Below are 23273 nucleotides of genomic sequence, written 5' to 3'. Positions count from 1 at the left end.
TTGTGAACCGAATGATGGCGTACGTCGACAGACAGGTCTCTCCTTCTAGGACACAGCGCGTAACGTCAAAGTGACGCGCTGTTGGTCAGCCGCGTGTGCCGAGATGGGCTGGCCGCCCCGCCTGATAGCAGCGGCTCGGGGTGCGGAAGGCCGACCGACCGCAGCACACAAGCGGCACGGCGCGGTGAGCCGGTGGCAGATGCGTGGGACGCGAGCGGGGCGCGGACCCGGGGCGAGGCAGGCGCGCTCCGCTGCCGGCCGCCGCCGCCGCCGCTGTCATAGCGCCGCTGCGCGCCGGCCGGGAACCGGTTCCCTCCGCGGCGCATTGTTGTCTGCGCGCTCCTTCTGTACAGAGGTCGGAGCGGGAATGTTGGCGAAAGCCTTTAGAACTGTGCCAGGAATTCCTAATTAACGGCAGACAACACACCCCGAGCGCCGCCGCAGAAACCCGACCCAGCCCGACCCGGCTCGGGGCCGACGTAACCACTCGCTACCTTCGAACACTACTGTGCCTTACAGGCAGGAGTGTGCGAAACAGGGGCAGTTTGTGCGTGTCCACAATAAACCACACTGGGCACACCACGTACGTTCCGGTAGCGAAGGCGCTCAGTATCAACTTAACAGCTCATCCAAGGTGCTGCCAGAAGAATGGATAAGAAAACTTCGGAATGTATTAAATGACGATCAGTTTGCGTCTAAGAAAAGTACAGGCACCAAGTACGCAGTTCTGACCTTGCGGTTGATAATGAGGGCAAGAATGACAAAAAGTCATGGTACGTTCATAGGGTTTGTCACCCTAGAAAAAGCACCCGATAATGTAGAATGGCGCAAGATGTCCGAAATTCTGCGAAAAGTAGGAGCAAGCTGTAGGGAAAGAGGGGTAATACACAATATGTACGAGATGCGAGAGGGAGCAGTAAGGGAGGAAGACCAAGGAAGAAGTGTTCGCATTAAAAGGTGTGTAAGACAGAGATGTAATCTTTCGCCCCTACCGTACAACCATCAAACCGTAATGATGGAAATAAAAGAAAAGTTCAAGAGTGGGATTAAAATTCAGAGTGAAAAGGTACCAATGACAAGATCCCCTGATGGCATTGCTGTCGTCAGAGGAAGTGAAGAAGAGCTATAGAAGGATACGTTGAACGGAATGAACAGTGAAATGAATACAGAATATGGATTGGGAGTAAATCAAAGAAAGATGAAAGTAATGACACCTGGCAAAAGTGAGGACAGAGAGAAACTTAAGATCAGAAATGGTTATCACTAAGTAGACGAAGTTGAAGAATTCTGCAACCTATCAGCAAAATAACCCACGACCGACAGAGCAAGGAGGACATCAAAAGCAGACTAGCCTAGAAAATACTAGTTTACAAACATAGGTCTTAATTTGTGGTAAGAAATTTCTGAGAATGTACGTTTGGAGCACAGCATCGGATGGTAGTGAAACATGGGAAGTGGGGGAAACGGAACAGAAGAGAATCGAAGAATTTGAGATGTGGCGCTACAGACGCTAAGGTAAGGCATGAGGAGGGTCTGTGCAGAATTGGAGATGATAGATATATGTAGAAAACACTGACAAGAAGAACTGACAGGATGATAGGATGTGTATTAAGACAATTTACGAGAAGTATGAAGTATCTGATTCAGCTACATTTGCATCACACGTCATTAATGTTATATGCTAATTTAAAAATTAATTGACTCAAGCTGTAGTTCTAGGGTTCTGTTCTGGCGTAACCACAAGGGCCGGAACAAAGACGAAGACCAGAGACGGCGATGAAACGCCGTTGTCAAGTGGTGCGCTGATTACGACCGCGCCACCCCAGGAGCGACACCTGAAAGAAAATACACTCCTGGATATTGAAATAAGAACACCGTGAATTCATTTTCCCAGGAAGGGGAAACTTTATTGACACATTCTTGGGGTCAGATACATCACATGATCACACTGACAGAACCACAGGCACATAGACACAGGCAACAGAGCATGCACAATGTCGGCACTAGTACAGTGTATATCCACCTTTCGCAGCAATGCAGGCTGCTATTCTCCCATGGAGACGATCGTAGAGATGCTGGATGTAGTCCTGTGGAACGGCTTGCCATGCCATTTCCACCGGGCGCCTCAGTTGGACCAGCGTTCGTGCTGGACGTGCAGACCGCGTGAGACGACGCTTTATCCAGTCCCACACATGCTCAATGGGGGACAGATCCGGAGATCTTGCTGGCCAGGGTAGTTGACTTACACCTTCTAGAGAACGTTGGGTAGCACGGGATACATGCGGACGTGCATTGTCCTGTTGGAACAGCAAGTTCCCTTGCCGGTCTAGGAATGGTAGAACGATGGGTTCGATGACGGTTTGGATGTACCGTGCACTATTCAGTGTCCCCTCGACGATCACCAAAGGTGTACGGCCAGTGTAGGAGATCGCTCCCCACACCATGATGCCGGGTGTTGGCCCTGTGTGCCTCGCTCGTATGCAGTCCTGATTGTGGCGCTCACCTGCACAGCCCCAAACACGCATACGACCATCATTGGCACCAAGGCAGAAGCGACTCTCATCGCTGAAGACGACACGTCTCCATTCGTCCCTTCATTCACGCCTGTCGCGACATCACTGGAGGCGGGCTGCACGATGTTGGGGCGTGAGCGGAAGACGGCCTAACGGTGTGCGGGACCGTATCCCAGCTTCATGGAGACGGTTGCGAATGGTCCTCGCCGATACCCCAGGAGCAACAGTGTCCCTAATTTGCTGGGAAGTGGTGGTGCGGTCCCCTACGGCACTGCCTAGGATCCTACGGTCTTGGCGTGCATCCGTGCGTCGCTGCGGTCCGGTCCCAGGTCGACGGGCACGTGCACCTTCCGCCGATCACTGGCGACAACATCGATGTACTGTGGAGACCTCACGCCCCACGTGTTGAGCAATTCGGCGGTACGTCCACCCGGCCTCCCGCATGCCCACTATACGCCCTCGCTCAAAGTCCGTCAACTGCACATACGGTTCCCGTCCATGCTGTCGCGGCATGCTACCAGTGTTAAAGACTGCGATGGAGCTCCGTATGCCACGGCAAACTGGCTGACACTGACGGCGGCGGTGCACATATGCTGCGCAGCTAGCTCCATTCGACGGCCAACACCGCGGTTCCTGGTGTGTCCGCTGTGCCGTGCGTGTGATCATTGCTTGTACAGCCCTCTCGCAGTGTCGGGAGCAAGTATGGTGGGTCTGACACACCGGTGTCAATGTGTTCTTTTTTCCATTTCCACGAGTGTATAAGCGCTGCTCCTGCCTATCTCGGCCGCACAGATCGGCTCAGTGTACGGACATTAGTGGACAGGATTGGCAGATCAGTTATTAGCGACGTGTGTCAACCTGCAGGAACACTATGTATAGCAAGAACTCCGACTTACGTTGTATGTCGCCCATCGTTTGCCACAACTTTGTAAATACAAGTTGAGTATTGTCAATTTGCTTTATAGAAATAAACCTACTAATGTTATTTGCTTGAATTGTTGTATAGCATTCCAAGATCACAGCGTTAAAAAAAAAGTTCAAATGGCTCTAGTCGTTATTGGACTTAACATCTGAGGTCATCAGTCCCCTAGACTTAAACCTAATTAACCTAAGGACAGCACACACATCCATGCCCGAGGCAGGATTCGAACCTGCGACCGTAGTAGCGGCGTGACGGCGGACTGAAGCGCCTAGAACTGCTCGACCACAGTGACCGGCGCAGCATCCCTTAGGAACCATCTATACGAGCGGGCAAGACCCAACAGGTTCTGTCATCAATCGGTAAAAACTAAATCTTTGTATGATCACTGTTGTCCATCTGTGTGTCCGACTGTTGAGAAATCGAGTAGAGGTATGAATTTTAAATTTATGTCACATATTGAGGTCTACGGCTAGTTTTCGTTCCAATTTATCCATAGTGAGGAGATCCCCCTGTATGTGCAACGTGTCACAAGAAAAAGGATGCACAATAAATATTTACAAGGAAAATGGCTCTGAGCACTATGGGACTTGACTGCTGTGGTCATCAGTCCCCTAGAACTTAGAACTACTTAAACCTAACTAACCTAAGGACATCACACACATCCATGCCCGAGGCAGGATTCGAACCTGCGACGGTAGCAGCAGCTCGGCTCCGGACTGGAGCGCCTAGAACCGCACGACCACCGCGGCCGGCATTTACAAGGAAAAACAAGTACGAGTATGCTAGTATGCCTTCCACAGATCCCAAGTGGAATGATCGTCAAGAATGTGGAATGAGTCAAAAACTATCGGGTAATAAACACTGAATGGAAGAATCATTTTGCAACATTTATTCAGAGCCAGTGCATTACGGCACTGAAATTCCGCAAGAGGCAGATTGCACAAATATTGACACACACACACACACACACATCAGAAAACTCAACAGACCTCCACCCTGCCCTCAAATGAGCTCTCGCTTGACACCACAGAAGTCGCAAATGACGGTGCTTTGGGGGACGTAAAATACACACTACAGGGCGTCTGACACAAAGCCGTCCTTGAAGTAACCGATTTGTAACAATTCGTTATGCCACTGTGGTACCAACTGCTGTTCAAATTGCTGCTGCAGGTGAAGTACGACGCGCCAGAACCATACGCCGTGCACGATGGTCTTCCCTCTTGGGAGTCCCACGTGGCCGCCCGGAGCCTTGTCTTCCTGCGACAGTACATTCTCATGACCACCGCTGGCCGCAGTCACCTGCAGTGCCTACACTCCTGCCAACTCTTTCTGCGTTGTCGCGGAAGGAACACCCAGCTTCTCGTAGCCCTACTCCACGACCTCGTTGAAACTCAGTGAGGTGTTGGTAATGACGTCTTTGCAGTCTTAAAGGTATTCTTGGCTAACCTCAACTCACCACGTCCAATATCACAGGTAACTAACGTTATAGCGCGTATTTAAACCAAACCCGATTTGCATCCTCATAGTAGCGCTACCAAAGCCACTCACAAGTGACTGGCGTGAACTTTGAGTAGACTTCATCTTTCAGATGTAGGAATACGCCTACCAACTTTCCTTTATGTCGCTTAATTCCTTGGTGTTGCGCCTTTTTTTCGTCAGTGTAGTCCGCCCCGATAGTTGAATGGTCAGCGTGACGGACTGCCTTCCTAGGGGCCCGGGTTCGATTCCCGGATGGGTCGGGGATACTCTCCGCTCAGGGACTGGGTGTGGTTTTCATCATCATTTCATCCCCATCCGGCGCGCAGGTCACCCTATGTGGTGTCGAATGTAATAAGACCTGCACCAAGGCGGCCGGACCTGCCCCGTAAAGAGCTCCTGGCCAATGACATCAAACGCTCATTTCCACTTTCCGTCAGTGTATATTTGTTAAATAATAAGAGAGGGCAATAAAAGACTCGTCCGACATGCGCATGTTGAGATTGTTATCAACATACAAACTCTGAATTTACCTTATTAAATCCTGAGGAATGCGAAATTCTTGTAACATTTTCTATAACGTTCACCTCACTACCCGGTCGATCGACTTTTCGTAAACCGTAAAAGCTATATACGTTGGGAGATTAAATTTTCTGTGCTTTCCTAATATCTAATTTCCTGTTCGGAAACAATTTTGTCCTGTTAGAAATGTCTCTGTTGAAGTATTTAATCTTTTGGAAGATATCTTGACATATATTTCATAAGCAAAGTTTAATAGGCTAGTACCCGTGTACTCCTTTTTTAAATATAGCTAAGATTTCTGAACTATGCCAAACTTCTGGAACATGGCCATTCTTTCAGCATAAATTTATAATATTTATGAGACTAATCTTAAGATTTTGATGTGCATGTTTAATGAGCTCCGAATTTGTTTTATCTTCTTCTGGACACTTTCTATTTTTTCATAGATCTTGTTGCACCTCCCAGTTCTTCCAAGAACATTGGATCTACGTTCACATCTGAATAAGCTGTTACGTGTTTTTCTTTCCCTGCCCACAATTTTTGGAAATAATCTACTTATGTTACACTGGCCAAATGTAGTTAGTATTTTAAGATTCTGCGTAATATGTGATCTTCTACATTGGTTATTAGGTACGGTACAATATTTCAATGTATTTTTAGGATGGCTGGTTCTTGCTTTTTCTGCCAGTGATCATCTGGTAACAGTTCTCTGTTACAGCATTTTATCTAGTGTGTAGATAATTGTGTATATTTTAACCATAGATTTTACAAATCAGCTGCAGACTGAGTCGTATAGATTTTGTGCTTCTCTGTGAACGCGAGACACTGAAAATAGAAAAGAGTGTACTCGCCTATAATTTACTTCTAGGAACGTAATCCATATTGATCTCAAAGTTGTTAAATAAGGGCACTGATTACGTTGCTGTCTGTAGGCTTACAAGCGTGGTTCACATCCCTTAGTCTTATTAGAGCCCATCAGTCTAAACTTCTTCCAACAATCGATAGGTTATGCAAACAGTTAATAATGACGTAACCCAGCACAATCGATTATTATATTTTCCATTTTACTCACATTGGTTATTACTGTAGATATCAAAAGAACAGATGTGTCGTAGATTTCAGTACGTAGATCGGTAAGTTACACATCCTACAAGCGGTCTAACCAAATTTTCTAACAGAACTGAAATATTTCTTCGCTTTTAACTATCAGTCAGCAACGCGAACTGACAGAGATTTATAATTTTGGCTGATGGGCATTGATTGACAAAGATGTACATCTTTTGACTAGCGAACACGAACTTCTTGTAGACGCTCGTATTATGAAGATTATAAAGCTGTAAAATACAGGCTTATTATACTTAGGATACTAACATAAAAGATAAAAAATATAATATTTGCTGTCAAGTAGCCGTCCGATGTGGCCGAGCGGTTCTAGGCGCTACAGTCTGGAGCCGCGCCACCGCTATGGTCGCAGGTTCGAATCCTGCCTCGGGCATGGATGTGTGTGATGTCCTTTGGTTAGTTAGGTTTAAGTAGGGGACTGATGACCTCGGAAGATAAGTCCCACAGTGCTCAGAGCCATATGAACCATTTAAAAGCTGTATAGAAAATAACAATATAATAAGTACTACATTATTATAAGAAAGTTTAAACATCCACAGGGATTTCCAAATACACTATACCTTTCTGGCTTGATAGCGATGTATGTTTTTACCTTTAGCAATGTACATATTAACGTGCTTCAGATTCATCCAGCGTCAAAATCTTTCAGACAAACAGAACAAATGGAAAGTAATGTTCCTGCCAGAAATACGATAACGCATTCTATAGAGCAAATTGTTTTATTCTATAGAATCTATTGTTGTATTTCTTGTAGAAACATTATATGTATGTAATGCAGAGAACAAATCTTTTTTTTTTATATTCAGTGTATTGTTGTATTCCTCGTGGAAATAATACTTCTCATTTGTTCTGTTTTTCTGACAGATTCCGATGATGGCAGAGGCCGAGACGCATTAAGGTGTATATTTAAAAAAAAAAAAAATAAAAACATAAACAGTAACCAAGATGGATAATTTCAATGACCTGCGATAATGATCACTGAGTCACACAGTTAGTTTGTGTGATCATAGATGATTCTTAAAGTTTACTTAGAATTTTCTAGTTAGCGAAATATTGTAATAGGAATAATTGATGAACTGGGAGTGATTTTACTTGAAGTAGGAGAATGAGGGCTTTCAAGTAAGCTAGGCCAATCTCAAAACTAATAGTTGTAGCAGAATTTAGTTTTGGTGTCAACATGGTTTGCATTTATCGCAAAATTATGAATGTTTATTCGAATAAAATGTTTCTTTGCGAACTAAACAAACTATTTTCGTCACCAGACAGTAAACTGTACTGTGAAGATTAAAATGCAGTGGAATGTTGCATTAATAAGAATTTGGTAATTTCGTGAACACATAGTATGTGCGTTACTGATGAAAAGATATAATAAAAATAAATAAATGAAACTTAGCTTCAGAAGAGGCAAAAGAACGAGCTCCGTCACATTTTGAGATTCTACACTTACAGCCAATCAGGCATGCAGCAGGCAGTCTCCCCCTGCACTTACCTACCGATCTGTGTGGCGCACTGGTTAGGACGGTGGGGAGGATGGGAGCTGAGATGGGCGTCTGGCCGCAGCGTTGCGGCTCTCTCCGTGGAGACGTGATAGCAGCGCGGCAGGGTCCGTGACGCCGGCTTGAAGCCGACTGCAGCGTATTCATCTGTACCCAGGGGTGCCCAGCGACGACCGTCCGCGAGAGAACGCTCCTCGTAACGTAGCGTCGCTTCTCCAACTGTTCCTTCGAATACGACCAACATTAGACGACGAGGAGATAGCGGTCTCATCTTCGGTACACTTGCACAGGACGTGTGCACACACTTGTGCTAACAGGCCTACTTGTACGTCGAAGCACATAACAGCTCGACATCCCGTTTCTGGTCACCAATTTGTACCATACGCCCAATGGTTGGTGGGGAGGATCGAACGAGAGACACAGGTAGACAAAAAGAAGTTTCTGTTCATTAATGTGACACAGTTTACACAGGGACCGTCCAGGAAAGCAGTCTATCTGAGTGTGTGAAATGGGTGGTGCCAAAAGTGTCGAGTTACGAGGCGTGTTCAATAAGTAAATGTACTAGATTTTGGTATTTTTTTAGAAAAAGTGTATTTAAAAAGATTACAGGTTATTGTTCGTACACTTGTTGACATAATCGCCATCCGGCTCACTGCATGTGGTAAACTGGCGCAAGCTCCTTTATACCTCGAATAAGTCTCCCGCCAGGTCCTTTCCGCACTTTAGAAACTCTTCCTGCACCTGCTCGCTGTTCGGAAATCTCATTTATGCCTTCAAGGAGGTGAAAAGACGATAATCTGAAGGTGCAAAGTCAGGTGAATAGGGGAGGGGGTGGCAGGGATGGCTAAAAACATCCCAACCAAATGAGTCAAACAGCGCCTTGGTTGTCAAGGCTGTGCGAGGACAAGCGATATTGAGTAACAAGCACACTCCTTTCATTAGCGTCCCCCTCCTTTCGTTATGAGTGTTTCTTTTGAATTTTTTGGGGATATCATATTATCGTTGCTATTGATCGTCTCGCCACCCCCGAATCCCTATAAGGCAGAAATTCGACCAAAATGACTTTTCGGTCTCAAAACACTGAGGCCACGATTCTTTTTGCCCGAAATTGTGGTTTTGAACTTTTTGGAAGATGGGGAAATTGGTGTGACGCCACTGCGACGACTGTCTTTTTTTTTCTCAGGTGTGTAATGAGACCCGCGTTTCTTCTCCACTCACAATAATGTCAGAAACTCCTCACATACCACTCCTAGTCGCACAAGGAACTCGCCGGCGCTATTGTCCCTATTTTTGTTGTGCCACTCTCTTAGCTGTTATCGGACCCGTCTTACGTTAAGTTTCCGGTACGAGAGCGTTTCGGTGAGTATTCCACATAAGAAACGTATGGAGACTTGCGGAAACATTGCATAAATTTCATCCACTGTCAATCGCCTATCTCCCTGAATAGTTTCCTCGATTTTGAACTTATCTGTCAAACGTTACCTCCTTTTTGTTCGTCGTGAATATTTGTTCTCCCTCCACTAAACTCCCTACATCACTTAAACACCACAACTTCTTTTGATTCGTGAAAAAATTTCGGTAAGCGTTACTCTTTCTTTGACGAGGAAGCGAACCACAGCACAAGGGTCGTACTCGGCAGGATTTCTTACCGACACCTTTCACGCAGCTGAGCTCTACGATGCGAATTTACCTGTTACCGTGTTCTGCGATGCTCTCTATGGCCCTGGGATCCATTTCTACTGCTCAGTGCTTCCAGTTAGGTTTAAGTAGTTCTGAATTCTAGGGGACTGATGACCTCAGATGTTAAGTCCCATAGTGCTCAGAGCCATTTTTTCAATCCGTTAGGATCACAGTACATCATTTTCTGAATATGGGTTTTCAGTCCCAGAAAATTGAGGCCATGATTTTCTTTGCCCGAAGCTGTGGTTTTGAGTTAGTGAATAAGCGAGTTATGAAGAGTTGTGGAAACGTAATAGAAAACGGTGACTTTTTTGGTGATAATAATGAGAAAATCAAACGAGAAGAGCTGGACACAGTCGAAACACAAGAGAGAAAGGCAGAGGGAATGTGCTTTATGCTCTAACAGGAGTCTCATAATGTGCACGAGTGGGAAACGACCGTGATTCACTTCATGATATGGGCCGGAACCGTACAATCTGTGCATGCCTCACACACTACTCTTTCAGTAGCCCTGCCTGTTACTTCGATCGACGTCTGCCTGCGTACTATTCTGCGACGTGCTGTTAAGTCCTGCTGTGTAGCTTTTTCAGTTTCTTTTCTAGTTCCTGTCCACTGTGGCAGCATCCAAACGCATTTTCTACGATTCTCTGGCCGTTGAGCGTGATCGACTGTTCTCTTACGTGTTTCCCATAAGCAATCAATTTCTCTATGCCCTGATTGAGAAACTCGTTTTCTGCAACCTCATCTGATTAACTGAACATACAAACTTAGTAATCATTGGTGGCACATCTGTATCGTGTTCGATGTTAAAACTGCGTCATGTTCTCTGAAGGCATTTCCTATGAGATGTCTGAATATCTGAAGAGGAATGGCAGTCCATTCTTCCTCAGCAGTCGAAATCGGAGAACGTGGTGGCGCAGAACACTGGGATATGGAGGGAAGTCAACGTTCTAACTCATTCCAGAGATTTTTCATGGCTTCAGGTCGGGACTCCGCTCAAGTCAATCCATTTCAGGACTGTTCTTGGTCACAAACCATTCTCTCACAGATGATGTTTTGTGACAAAGCGGATTGTCAGGCTGATACAATCAGTCATCGTCTCCGAAATGTGTCTCTACTGTACGCTATAAACAATATTTCCTCATTAAGCTTTTCTTAGGATGCCCACTCTAATCACAAAATATACCCATATACCGTAACACCACGTTCGTACTTCACTGTTGGCATTACACATGATGGCATATTGTCCAGGCATTCGCCTAACCCAGCCTCTTCCACTGGATTGTCACATGGTATTGCGTGATTCATCACTGCAAATCACTCGTTTCCAGTCATCCATTGTCCAATCGGCGTTGTCTTTACACTATCTCAAGCTTCGCTTAGCACTGACTGCGGAAATGTGTAGCTAGTGTGGAGATGGTCGACCACTGTACCACATTCTTTTCAACTCTGTACGCACAGTCATTGTGCCAGCTGAACTTCTGGTAGAATTTTGTAACTCACGACTGATTCCTTCTGCCGATTTTCATACCATTTTTTACAGCTGCCCTCCACAGTGCTCGATGGTCTTTGCCCGACAGTACATGAGGTCTGGCTGATCGTGGTTTATCTGCGGTTGTACCTTCGTGTTTTCACTTCACAGTAACACCATCTAGTCGACCAGGCCACGTTTTGAAGAGTTGAAACATTTCTGGTGGATACGTTATTTAGGTAAGGTGGCTAGTCCACATTCTAATTCGCTGAGATCACCAAACCGAACAATATGCTGATCCTACTTCTCTACTGGCAACACAAGACTCCCCGCCTCCTTCAATACCACCTCGCGGGACATCTACTGATCAGTTGGCCATTACATAGAGGTGTCCGGATACTTTTGATCAGATAATGACTGACATCATTCGAGGCCCTATTGCGCTACCTTGGAGCACACTCGATGTCCTACTGAATACTGGCCGTCCATATAACGTACCGCGGTCTGCTGCTGAAGAATTCATCGATAGAGTCCCGTATCTGTCGGGTGAGTGGGTCCCGGTGTGAGGTGAACGAGCCGTGCAGGGACACGCGCCGCGAGCAGATTTAAAGCTGACGCAACGCGACTTTCCAGTGGCACGACACGCCAGCTGGCCAATTGACACGCCCTCTAGCGCAACGCAGGAGCCGGGGACACGCCCCGATGCTCTATCGGCCCTCTTAAGTGTTCTGCCGGGTCTGCTCAAATGAGCGCCACGACCGCATTTGCAGCGTATATGGATTTGATGGCGATAGGTCACAGACAGTCGCTGGGACACGTTCATCGATTTACTACCGCGAAATTGCAAATGTGCTCACGAAACTCTCGCGTAGTGTGTATACTGCAAGGAGCGGATCAGTTTATATCGCGGTACGTCAACAGAAACTTTGAAGTCAATACAGGGTGGCGGAAATGAAACTTATCCAGAAAAGTTTTGCAATAAGACGGACGCGGAACTGGCTGTCTCTTTCGGACAGATACCATCTTAGTATATATATATAGTTAAGGCTCACCGGCCACTTGACCATCTTCTTCTTCTGCGCGAATGCACAAACAGTGCCCGAACTCTTACAGGAATCGGCAACGCGCCGCGAGTAATGAAAATAATGGGCGCGGGCACTACGAATGTAGCGCGGGACAATACGTTGAGAATGTGGGTTTCGCGGGAGGCGTGCCAGAGATAAATCCCTGCAGTCGCTCTATCCTCTGTGTCCTCAGTGGCTCAGTTGGGTAGAGCGTCTGCCATGTAAGCAGGAGATTCCGGGTTCGATTTCCTGTCGGGGCACAAATTTTCATTTGTCCCCGTTGACGTGTGTCAACACCTGTAAGCAGGTAAGGGTGTTCATTTCATTGTAACTATGGGAATTAACTTCTGAGGTCATCGGTCCCTAGAACCTAGAACATGTTAAACCTAACTAACGTAAGGACATCACACACATCCATGCCAGAGGCAGGATTCGTACCCGCGACCGTAGCGGGTTCGCGGTTCCAGAATGTAGCGCCTAGAACCGCTCGGCCAACCCGGCCGGCAAACTTTCTCAACTGTGGGAAAAGAACGTCTTATTCTCTCCAGAGATTCCTAATTCCATAGTACACGCAGTAACAAATCTCGTACCTCTCCTGATCTGCTTCGAAGTCGTCTCTTCACCTAGTCAGGTGGGGATCTCAAACACTCAAGCAGTACTCAAGAATGGGTCACAAAAGTTTTGTATACGCTTTCTCCTTCATAGATCAGCTAAAGTTCACTAAAATTCTCCCAATACATTGATGTCAATTCACCTCCGCTACAACCGATCTCCCGTGACCTCTGACTTTCATGTCGCTGTGCAACATTACGCCTACATGTTTTATTGGCCTGACTGTGTTAAGCAGCAGAGCATTAATACTGTATTCGAACATTACAGGATTTTTTCTCCTACTTACTTGCGTTAACTTACTTATGCGTCCTACAGTCCCAGAACTAGTGAGTACGGAACTTTCGATGGCCCCATTGTCCATCAATCTAGAATGCACACCTTTTGAATGCAAGTCAATTAACTTAAAGTGTACAACAATTAAACCTCAGCGTAAGAGTAAACACAGGTGAGGTATAAGACTAACGACGTCACGATCATTTACATTTTTATAGGAAGGTGCTAAAAATAGCTACATCATTATCATCAGCATCTCAGGTATATGATTCGAAGATTGTGGTCAGAGTCCACATCTGCCCCTGGAAATGTCTTACAACTTAAAACCTGGTTCCTAAATCTCTGTCTTACCATTATATAATCTATCTGATACCTTTTAGTATCTCCAGGGTTCTTCCACGTATACAACCTTCTTTCATGATTCTTAAACCAAGTGTTACCTATGACTAAGTTGTGCTCTGTACAAAATTCTACTAGGCGGCTTCCTCTTTCATTTCTTAGCCCTAATCCATATTCACCTACTATGTTTCCTTCTCTCCCTTTTCCTACACTCGAATTCCAGTCACCCATTACTATTAAATTTTCGTCTCCCTTCACTATCTGAATAATATCTTTTATTTCATCGTACATTTCTTCAATTTCTTCGTCATCTGCAGAGCTAGTTGGCATATAAACTTGTACTACTGTAGTAGGTGTGGGCTTCGTATCTATCTTGGCCACAATAATGCGTTCACTATGCTGTTTGTAGTAGCTTACCCGCATTCCTATTTTCCTATTCATTATTAAACCTACTCCTGCATTACCCCTATTTGATTTTGTGTTTATAACCCTGTAATCACCTGACCAGAAGTCTTGTTCCTCCTGCCACCGAACTTCACTAATTCCCACTATATCTAACTTTAACCTATCCATTTCCCTTTTTAAATTTTCTAACCTACCTGCCCGATTAAGGGATCTGACATTCCACGCTCCGATCCGTAGAACGCCAGTTTTCTTTCTCCTGATAACGACATCCTCCTGAGTAGTCCCCGCCCGGAGATCCGAATGGGGGACTATTTTACCTCCGGAATATTTTACCCAAGAGGATTCCATCATCATTTAATCATACAGTAAAGCAGTATGTCCTCGGGAAAAATTACGGCTGTAGTTTCCCCTTGCTTTCAGCCGTTCGCAGTACCAGCACAGCAACGCCGTTTTGGTTAATGTTGCAAGGCCAGATCAGTCAATCATCCAGACTGTTGCCCCTGCAACTACTGAAAAGGCTGCTGCCCCTCTTCAGGAACCACACGTTTGTCTGGCCTCTCAACAGATACCCCTCCGTTGTGGTTGCACCTACGGTACGGCCATCTGTATCGCTGAGGCACGCAAGCCTCCCCACCAACGGCAAGGCCCATGGTTCATGGGGGGTAGAAGAGGATGTCTGTTCAAATTTTGACGTTAGTCAAGAATGCCTTTATTGCGACAAAGATGCCATTATCAATACCTGACGAGGTCGTGTAATAGGGCTACGAGAAGCTGAATATTCCTTCTACGATACTGCAGAGACTTGGAAAGAATGTAGTCACTGTACATGGCTGCTGGCAATGGCGGTCACGAGATTGTACGGTCGCAAGAAGACTGGGCTCCGAACGACCACGTGGCACTGCAGAGAGGGAAGATCAACGTTTCGGTGTATGGCTCTGGCGCATCGTACTGGATCTGCAGCACCAATCTGACCATCACCTGGCAAAACGAATTGTTACAAGTTGGTTACTTCAAGACCGGTCTGAGCCAGACGCCCCACATTCCACTGAGCCCAAACCATCGAATCCGCAGCTCATGGTGTAGTGGCTGCCGTTGCTGCCTGTGGATCACGGGTTCCCGGGTTCGATTCCCAGCCGGGTTGGGGCCTTTCTCTGTCCTGAGACTGGGTGTTTGTGTGGTCCTCATCATTTCATCATCACCGTAATTCGTAACAGTGGCTAGATTAGACTGTGTCAAAAATTGGGACTTTGTATGGCTGCGCCGTTGAGCGCCCCGCAAACCAAACATCATCATCATCATCATTCCAAACCGCCGCCATTTGAGACTTCTGTGGTGTTAGAGCTCATTGGAAGGCAGGGTAGAGCTCTGTTGTGCCTTCTGATGAAAGCTAGGTCTGCCTCGGTGCCAGTAATGGGCGGTGTTGATTAGGAGTAGGCCAGTAGAGGATAAGCAAACAACCGGTCTGTGTGCTGCACACACTGGATTTACACCTGGAGCAACGGCCTGGGGTATGACAGCGGCTCTCTGGTGGTTATCGCACGCATCCGCAACCGCAGTACAAATTTGTACGTCATTCTGGTGGTTCGACCTGTTGTACTGCCATTCATGAACAGCGCTCCAGGACAGAATGCCAACAGGATAACGCTGTCCCACATATCGCTGTTGTAACCCAACATGCTCTACAAATTGTCGATATGTTGCCTTGGCCTGCTCGATCACCAAATATGTCCCCAATCGAGTACATATGGGACACCATCAGACGACAACTCTAGCGCCGTCCACAAACAGCATTAACAGTCCCTCTCTTGAACGAGCAAGTGCAGCAGGCGTGGAACTTCATCTCACAAACGGACATCCTCCATCTATACAGCACATTGCATGCACGTTTGCATGCTTGCTTTCGACATCCTAGCTGTTACACCGGTTACTAACTTACCAGCATTTAACATTTGCAATGGCTTATCAAGGGTTTACATTAATCTGTGATCTTGGAATGTTAATCATTTATTACCTATTCCGGTAATTTCATTACTCTACGTTAATTACTATTTGGTGTTGCAATTATTTTCTGTTATTGTATGTACAGGTACACACCATTGGCAGGTATGTAATGTATGCGAAAGGGAGAACGTCCGCCAGAGTGCATTAGTATTGTTTATGTTCAGCGTTACTACCAAGTTGCAAGGGTACACAGGGGCGTGAACAGCACTGGTTTTTACGTGATCATTGGGTATAGAACGGAGATTGCGCGTACTCGTGTGAGACAGCGTTAGCATCATCTCTCAGACTTTGAAAGGGGCCCCATTGCAGGTCTCAAAAAAATGGTTCAAATGGCTCTGAGCACTATGGGACTTAACTTCTGAGGTCATCAGTCCCCTAGAACTTATAACTACTTAAACCTAACTAACCTAAGGACATCACACAAATCCATGCCCGAGGCAGGATTCGAACCTGCGACTGAAGCGGTCGCGCGGTTCCAGACTGTAGCTCCTAGAACCGCTCGGCCAGCCCGTCCGGCCTGCAGGTCCCAGTTTGGCTCGCTGGTCGACTTGTGCAGTATCCAGATTTGTGGGACATTAGGGTGTGACAGTGGCCTGCAGGTGGGAACATGATGATGAAAAGCTTTTGGTGGCGCATAGAGCCAGATCTTTACCGGCTGCACAAAAATATAATGAGACGCGAAATCGCCGGCCGGAGTGGCCGTGCGGTTCTGGGCGCGACAGTCTGGAACCGAGCGACCGCTACAGTCGCTGGTTCGAATCCTGCCTCGGGCATGGATGTGTGTGATATCCTTAGGTTAGTTAGGTTTAATTTGTTCTAAGTTCTAGGCGACTGATGACCTCAGATGTTAAGTCGCATAGTGCTCAGAGCCATTTTGATGGCGAAATTACTAAAATCTACGAATAAAAACGGAAAGAAATTCCTGGAGACTTGCATACACGCACTCACATACAAAACGACGAAAATCACGTTGTCTCATCTAACACACGGTCAAAAGCGGAAAAGCTATGGAAAGAAATAGAAGATGAGAGCAGATACCTGCGGCTGGTTGATAGCTGGAGTAAAAGAGGATGAGTCATCCATCCACTCTTCACTACACTAAACTCTCGAGCCTAAGAGCTTAGGCCAGTCATACCACAAAATTTTAAAAGCTTGACCATACTCGCTTCATCATCAGATAAAACATAGGGCAGGTCCCACCTAAATTCCCTTCCGCCCGCTTGTCACAAAATAAAATGCACTCAGTTAAAACGTGGCGTACACTGACTTGCACGTCTCCGGCATCACATAATGGGGGTGGGGTGGGGGGGGGGGGAGGGGAGAGGGAACGTGAGGGCAGGCATACTTGTCATCATGGTTACGGTCGACCACGTCTGATCAACAAAAGGGGGATCGATGAATTGTGCACCAAGCAGATCGTAACACCTTTACATCAGCGCCTGTCATCCGAGAAGTAATGGACGCCCCGGAACATTCTGTGTCATATCGCACCACTGATTGGAGAATGGCAGCAGCTGGCCTTGAGAATTACAACACAAACAGTTGCGTTTGAAGCGGTGCAATGACCGGAAAGCATCGACTGCTGACGAACAGCGTCGAATTGTGTTGCCACACATAGCACGTATGTCTGCGTGACGTTCAGAGGTACTCTTGAGGACAGCAAGATGCACAGGTCTGTCTGCGATAGAGCTTGTGCGTGACCAGCTCGGACGTCAACTCCGTCCCACTGCTATTATGCAGGATATCAAAGTCCAGTTACAACAGTTGTGGACCAGCGTGTCAGAGGAGGATACAGCGGCTTTGCGACACCCTTCTAAAACGAGCCAGTGCGTGCCTCCAGGCCAGAGATTGTGTGAGGTCATAACGATATTTCTAAGTTCCTTATAAATTTAACTAGATATTGTAGTCACTGAAAACACATCACATACTCTTTCAACCCGTGAAGCTTCATATCGTTTCTTCTTCCCGTTCTGGGTGCTTCACTTTTTTGTCGAGCATTATAATTGTTCAACGAATGCTACTGACTAAGGATGATGAAATACGCACACCCCATTGTGAATAAACTGCTTAATAACCCACTGTTGTCTCAACATTCGAGGGAAAACATCTGCAAAGTATTCAAATATTGTTGTTGCGAATCAGCTGCGTATGATCGTTCCAAGCGAAACCGGTACGGATGCCTTCGCCGCGCATAGAGGTGCGTGAGCGGAAGTGCTTGTTACTTGCTGAACGGAAGAGCAAGATGGTGCCTCCAGCCGGAAAAGGCGCTCTCATCTCCGAATGTTCCAGAGATCCAGCGATGCGTAACGGATAAGATTCACCAAGTCACAACACTATCGATAGTAGCGCCTCTCATAGGTTTTCTGGAGAATTTCCTCTGTGCAAAGGAACTCTCAGAACTAGAAAACTCTGCCCAACTGTGGAACTCTTCTGTCCCATTCCCAGCACGTTACGAGCTGGCGCAAGAGAATCGCCTGCAATAATGATTTACCAATTAGAGACATATTATTTACATTATTTATCACATCTGCTGTAGTGTTCAAGAAGTCCTAGGGTTTTCGAGAGTACGAATTTTGAGGGCACTTTCCTACACTGTGTCTGACAGTCTCTCTTTGGAAACCATAGGTGCGCCCCACGGTGGTAGTCTTTCCCCATACGTACAGTAGGTCTTCGCATCTCCCATGGTTAGTCCGTATGCTGTTGTGTATACTTCGTGTCCTCTGGGGTAGATCAACCTGCCTGTTACGGCGTAAATACAAGCGCCGGCACGCCATTCGGGAACGATTGAGCAGAGAGGGCTGTGAGAAGCGATCAGCCAATAGCACGCTGACCGACCCCTCTCCAGGAGGACAACGAGATATCAGTGAAGAAGACATAAGCGCCTCGCCCTACCGGTTGCGGCCCAGTTGAATAGCAGCATCAATATTAGCCACTTGTATAGCAGTGACTTACGAATTGTGTATGCTGAAGAACATTGCTTATTTTGTATGTCGGCCTTTGCTTGCGACAATCTATGTAATTCACAAAATTAAGTATTGTAATCTTTTCCATTTACAATAAAACTTTATTTTGTATGTGGGCCTTTACTTGAAACACATCTATGTAATTCCCAAAATTAAGTATTGTAATCTTTTCCAATTACAATAAAACTCATTAATACGATTTCTTTGAATGTTGTCTAGCGATCCGAGAAAGCAGGTTTCCTAGACACTCCTTCTTTGACGACTAGGCAGGATTTAACATTCCCATCGTTTGTTGTTCGCTTGGAGGAAGCTATGAACGTCTGGTGAAGTATTATTATATCCTACTCTCTTCCAAGCGTATGGGCTATTGAAGTTATGGTCCACTAGGTTGCTAGCTGTTCTGAGTGAGGGATGCCTGGAGCGGAGTCTATTGATCAGGATACCAAGTACTTCCACATGAATTGACAGCTGCTGGCTATTGCATATTTTCTTTATATTCCCTCAGAAGGATATCCTCTCCTCTCAAATTACTTGGTGGAATTTGGTTCAAATGGCTCTGAGCACTATGGGACTGAACATCTGAGATCATGTTCCCTATACTTAGAGCTACTTAAACCTAACTAACCTAAGGGCACCACACTCGTCCATGCCCGAGGCAGGATTCGAACCTGCGACCGTAGCAGCAGCGCGGTTCCGGGCTGAAGCGCCTAGAACCGCTCGGCTTAGGACAGGTAGCCAAAATGATGGAGTTACTGTACGAGTAGCAATCCGCATTTTTAGATTTAGCTACGTGTGCACCAGCTTCGTCCGGCTGCTAATTAACCAGTCAGGGCATCAGATTCTGGTGCTCAGTAGGTTAGTTGGGTTTCTAGTCTGTAGTAACACCACTCGGAGTTTCGAAGGGAAATACCCTTCCAGGGAAATAATCCTGATTCCGAGAATGTCGTCGTAATTAGGTCCAACACAGGTACAGAAAAGACTACCCTTAATGCAGCCTAAATCCATAGAGGAAACAACGATGAAAGTTGAGAAAAGTGGCATTGGTCACTAAGACGGGCTTCGAGAGCGTCCTGAGGCTATGAGGTGAGTAGCACCCGCCCAGAGTCCGTGAGAGGCTCTCGAAGCCGGAAGAACTGGCTCGTGGTCTTTACAGCTGCCGGCTGCGGGATACTCGTGGTTTTATTTTCTTGTCCGCAGCTCGTGGTCGTGCGGTAGCGTTCTCGCTTCCCACGCCCGGGTTCCCGGGTTCGATTCCCGGCGGGGTCAGGGATTTTCTCTGCCCCCTGATGACTGGGTGTTGTGTGATGTCCTTAGGTTGGTTAGGTTTAGGTAGTTCTAAGTTCTAGAGGACTGATGACCATAGATGTTAAGTCCCATAGTGCTCAGAGCCATTTGAACCATTTTTTTCTGTTGTCACGTGTTGTGCGGATGAGAGTAGATCCATCGGAAGTGACGGCCTCTAGCTGCGCTGGTACTCTCGCCTTGTGTTCGGTCGTGACCGCGGCATGCAGAGCTGAGGCGTGCAGGTACGATTGCACTCGTGTGCGACGTGCATGAGGGGATGCCACTCCCTTCGCTCATATCTCCAGGCGTCAAATTGCACAAAAAATATCTTTATAACTGAAATGAGCTATATCTGGAAACCGATGGCTTACTGGAAGTCTCAAATTTAATTTTAATTTTTTTCCGTAATGAATCAGAAACAGCTGTTTTCAGGTTGAGAAGGTTTCGAATTACTGAATGAACAAGTGACAGAGAGGAAAACATCTGGAGAGTGAAAGAGAAACGCCTTGCCAGGAGTGAGCCAGTGGCGTGATCGCTGCAGGAGGGTGCCTGCGAGCACGCGGGGAGAGAGCGGACGAGCGGGTCCGCGCGTGACATTTGGCGCCCGTGAATGGGTCCGGCGGGCGCCCGCAGCCACACGGCCAGGCCGCATAATGGGGGCTTCGGGCTGCAGGCTTCCCGCTGGCCCAGAAAGCGCGGAGGAAGGAGGCCCCGTCGTTTCGCGAACGCGATCGTTAGATCCACGTCCGGAGATATGCAGATACGGGGAGAGCGAAAGTGGCGCGATCGGTGCGGGCGCGTGCGAATACACGGGGGAGGCAGCTGTATGTGTGACGACAACTTAGCAGAGGAGCGTCGGGCCGCTGCGCGCCCGCTTCCTGCTCGGCCTCCTCCACGGCGTCCTTTCATTTGCCGGAAGGTTAAGAGATACTGGAGGCTGCAAACCGGAAGCAGCCTATCACCTAATTATGACGAATCCAGTGGTTCGAGACTGTACTTATTATTTATTTCTTACTTAAGCCGACCAGATTAGGGCCTTGAGGCTCTCTCTTACACCCCACCAGGAACAAAGCGTACAAAAAATGCTACACAACAATTACAATAATAATAATTTTCATTATTAAAAGAAACAGTAATTAGAAATAATACACTCTTGGAAATGAAAAAAAGAACACATTGACACCGGTGTGTCAGACCCACCATACTTGCTCCGAACATTGCGAGAGGGCTGTACAAGCAATGATCACACGCACGGCACAGCGGACAAACCAGGAACCGCGGTGTTGGCCGTCGAAGGGCGCTAGCTGCGCAGCATTTGTGCACCGCCGCCGTCAGTGTCAGCCAGTTTGCCGTGGCATACGGAGCTCCATCGCAGTCTTTAACACTGGTAGCATGCCGCGACAGCGTGGACGTGAACCGTATGTGCAGTTGACGGACTTTGAGCGAGGGCCTATAGTGGGCATGCGGGAGGCCGGGTGGACGTACCGCCGAATTGCTCAACACGTGGGGCGTGAGGTCTCCACAGTACATCGATGTTGTCGCCAGTGGTCGGCGGAAGGTGCACGTGCCCGTCGACCTGGGACCGGACCGCGGCGACGCACGGATGCACGCCAAGACTGTAGGATCCTACGCAGTGCCGAAGGGGACCGCACCGCCACTTCCCAGCAAATTAGGGACACTGTTGCTCCTGGGGTATCGGCGAGGACCATTCGCAACCGTCTCCATCAAGCTGGGCTACGGTCCCGCACACCGTTAGGCCGTCTTCCGCTCACGCCCCAACATCGTGCAGCCCGCCTCCAGTGGTGTCGCGACAGGCGTGAATGGAGGGACGAATGGAGACGTGTCGTCTTCAGCGATGAGAGTCGCTTCTGCCTTGGTGCCAATGATGGTCGTATGCGTGTCTGGCGCCGTGCAGGTGAGCGCCACAATCAGCACTACATACGACCGAGGCACACAGGGCCAACACCCGGCATCATGGTGTGGGGAGCGATCTCCTACACTGGCCGTACACCTCTGGTGATCGTCGAGGGGACACTGAATAGTGCACGGTACATCCAAACCGTCATCGAACCCATCGTTCTACCATTCCTAGACCGGCAAGGGAACTTGCTGTTCCAACAGGACAATGCACGTCCGCATGTATCCCGTGCTACCCAACGTGCTCTAGAAGGTGTAAGTCAACTACCCTGGCCAGCAAGATTTCCGGATCTGGCCCCCATTGAGCATGTTTGGGACTGGATGAAGCGTCGTCTCACGCGGTCTGCACGTCCAGCACGAACGCTGGTCCAACTGAGGCGCCCGGTGGAAATGGCATGGCAAGCCGTTCCACAGGACTACATCCAGCATCTCTACGATCGTCTCCATGGGAGAATAGCAGCCTGCATTGCTGCGAAAGGTGGATATACACTGTACTAGTGCCGACATTGTGCATGCTCTGTTGCCTGTGTCTCTGTGCCTGTGGTTCTGTCAGTGTGATCATGTGATGTATCTGACCCCAGGAATGTGTCAATAAAGTTTCCCCTTCCTGGGACAATCAATTCACGGTGTTCTTATTTCAATTTCCAGGAGTGTAGTAACAACAGTAACGGTAGCAGTAATAATGTTGATAAAATAATGATGGAATTAATATTAGTTACTACATAAACATGAATAATAATAATAGTTTGCATTATTAAAAAACTAATAATTTTCAGTAACAAAATAGTAACATAATAACAATAATAGTAATAATAGTAAAAATGACTGAGACATTAAGAATGATATTGATTTGTTTAGCACTTTTGAAGTCTTATCTGGTATTAGGAGAAGTGGAAGGACTAATGAAAGAGGAGAGGATTGAAATGAAATTGGCAGTGGTTGTTAGGAAAGAAAAGAATCGCAATAGAGAACTCTGTAGCCAAGCGGAGGGAAAAATGGTGGAGGTTGGGAGAGTTGACGAGACTGAACTGTAAGAAGAGATAACTATTGTGATAGAAGGTGGATCAGTAGCTGCCTTTTGACGTTTGAAAATATTTTAAGTGGAAGGAATAATTACAGAGGAGAGGATTGAAATGAAAGTGACAACGGTTGCTAGGAAAGAAAAGAATTGTAATAGAGAACTCTGTAGCCAAGTGGAGGGAAATGTGGTGGA

The 23273-nt window shown here is 47.0% G+C and overlaps 1 protein-coding gene across 2 annotated transcripts in view; it reads left to right on the top strand.

The window, feature by feature from the left end:
• The window catches only part of LOC126284630 (extracellular serine/threonine protein kinase four-jointed), a 1153747-nt gene that overhangs the window by 67896 nt on the left and 1062578 nt on the right, over positions 1-23273 (top strand). The window lies entirely within an intron of this gene.

The sequence above is a fragment of the Schistocerca gregaria genome, chromosome 8, assembly GCF_023897955.1.
Source record: "Schistocerca gregaria isolate iqSchGreg1 chromosome 8, iqSchGreg1.2, whole genome shotgun sequence".
NCBI classification, from domain to species: Eukaryota; Metazoa; Arthropoda; class Insecta; order Orthoptera; family Acrididae; genus Schistocerca; species Schistocerca gregaria.
This window is presented reverse-complemented; position numbering and strand designations above follow the sequence as displayed.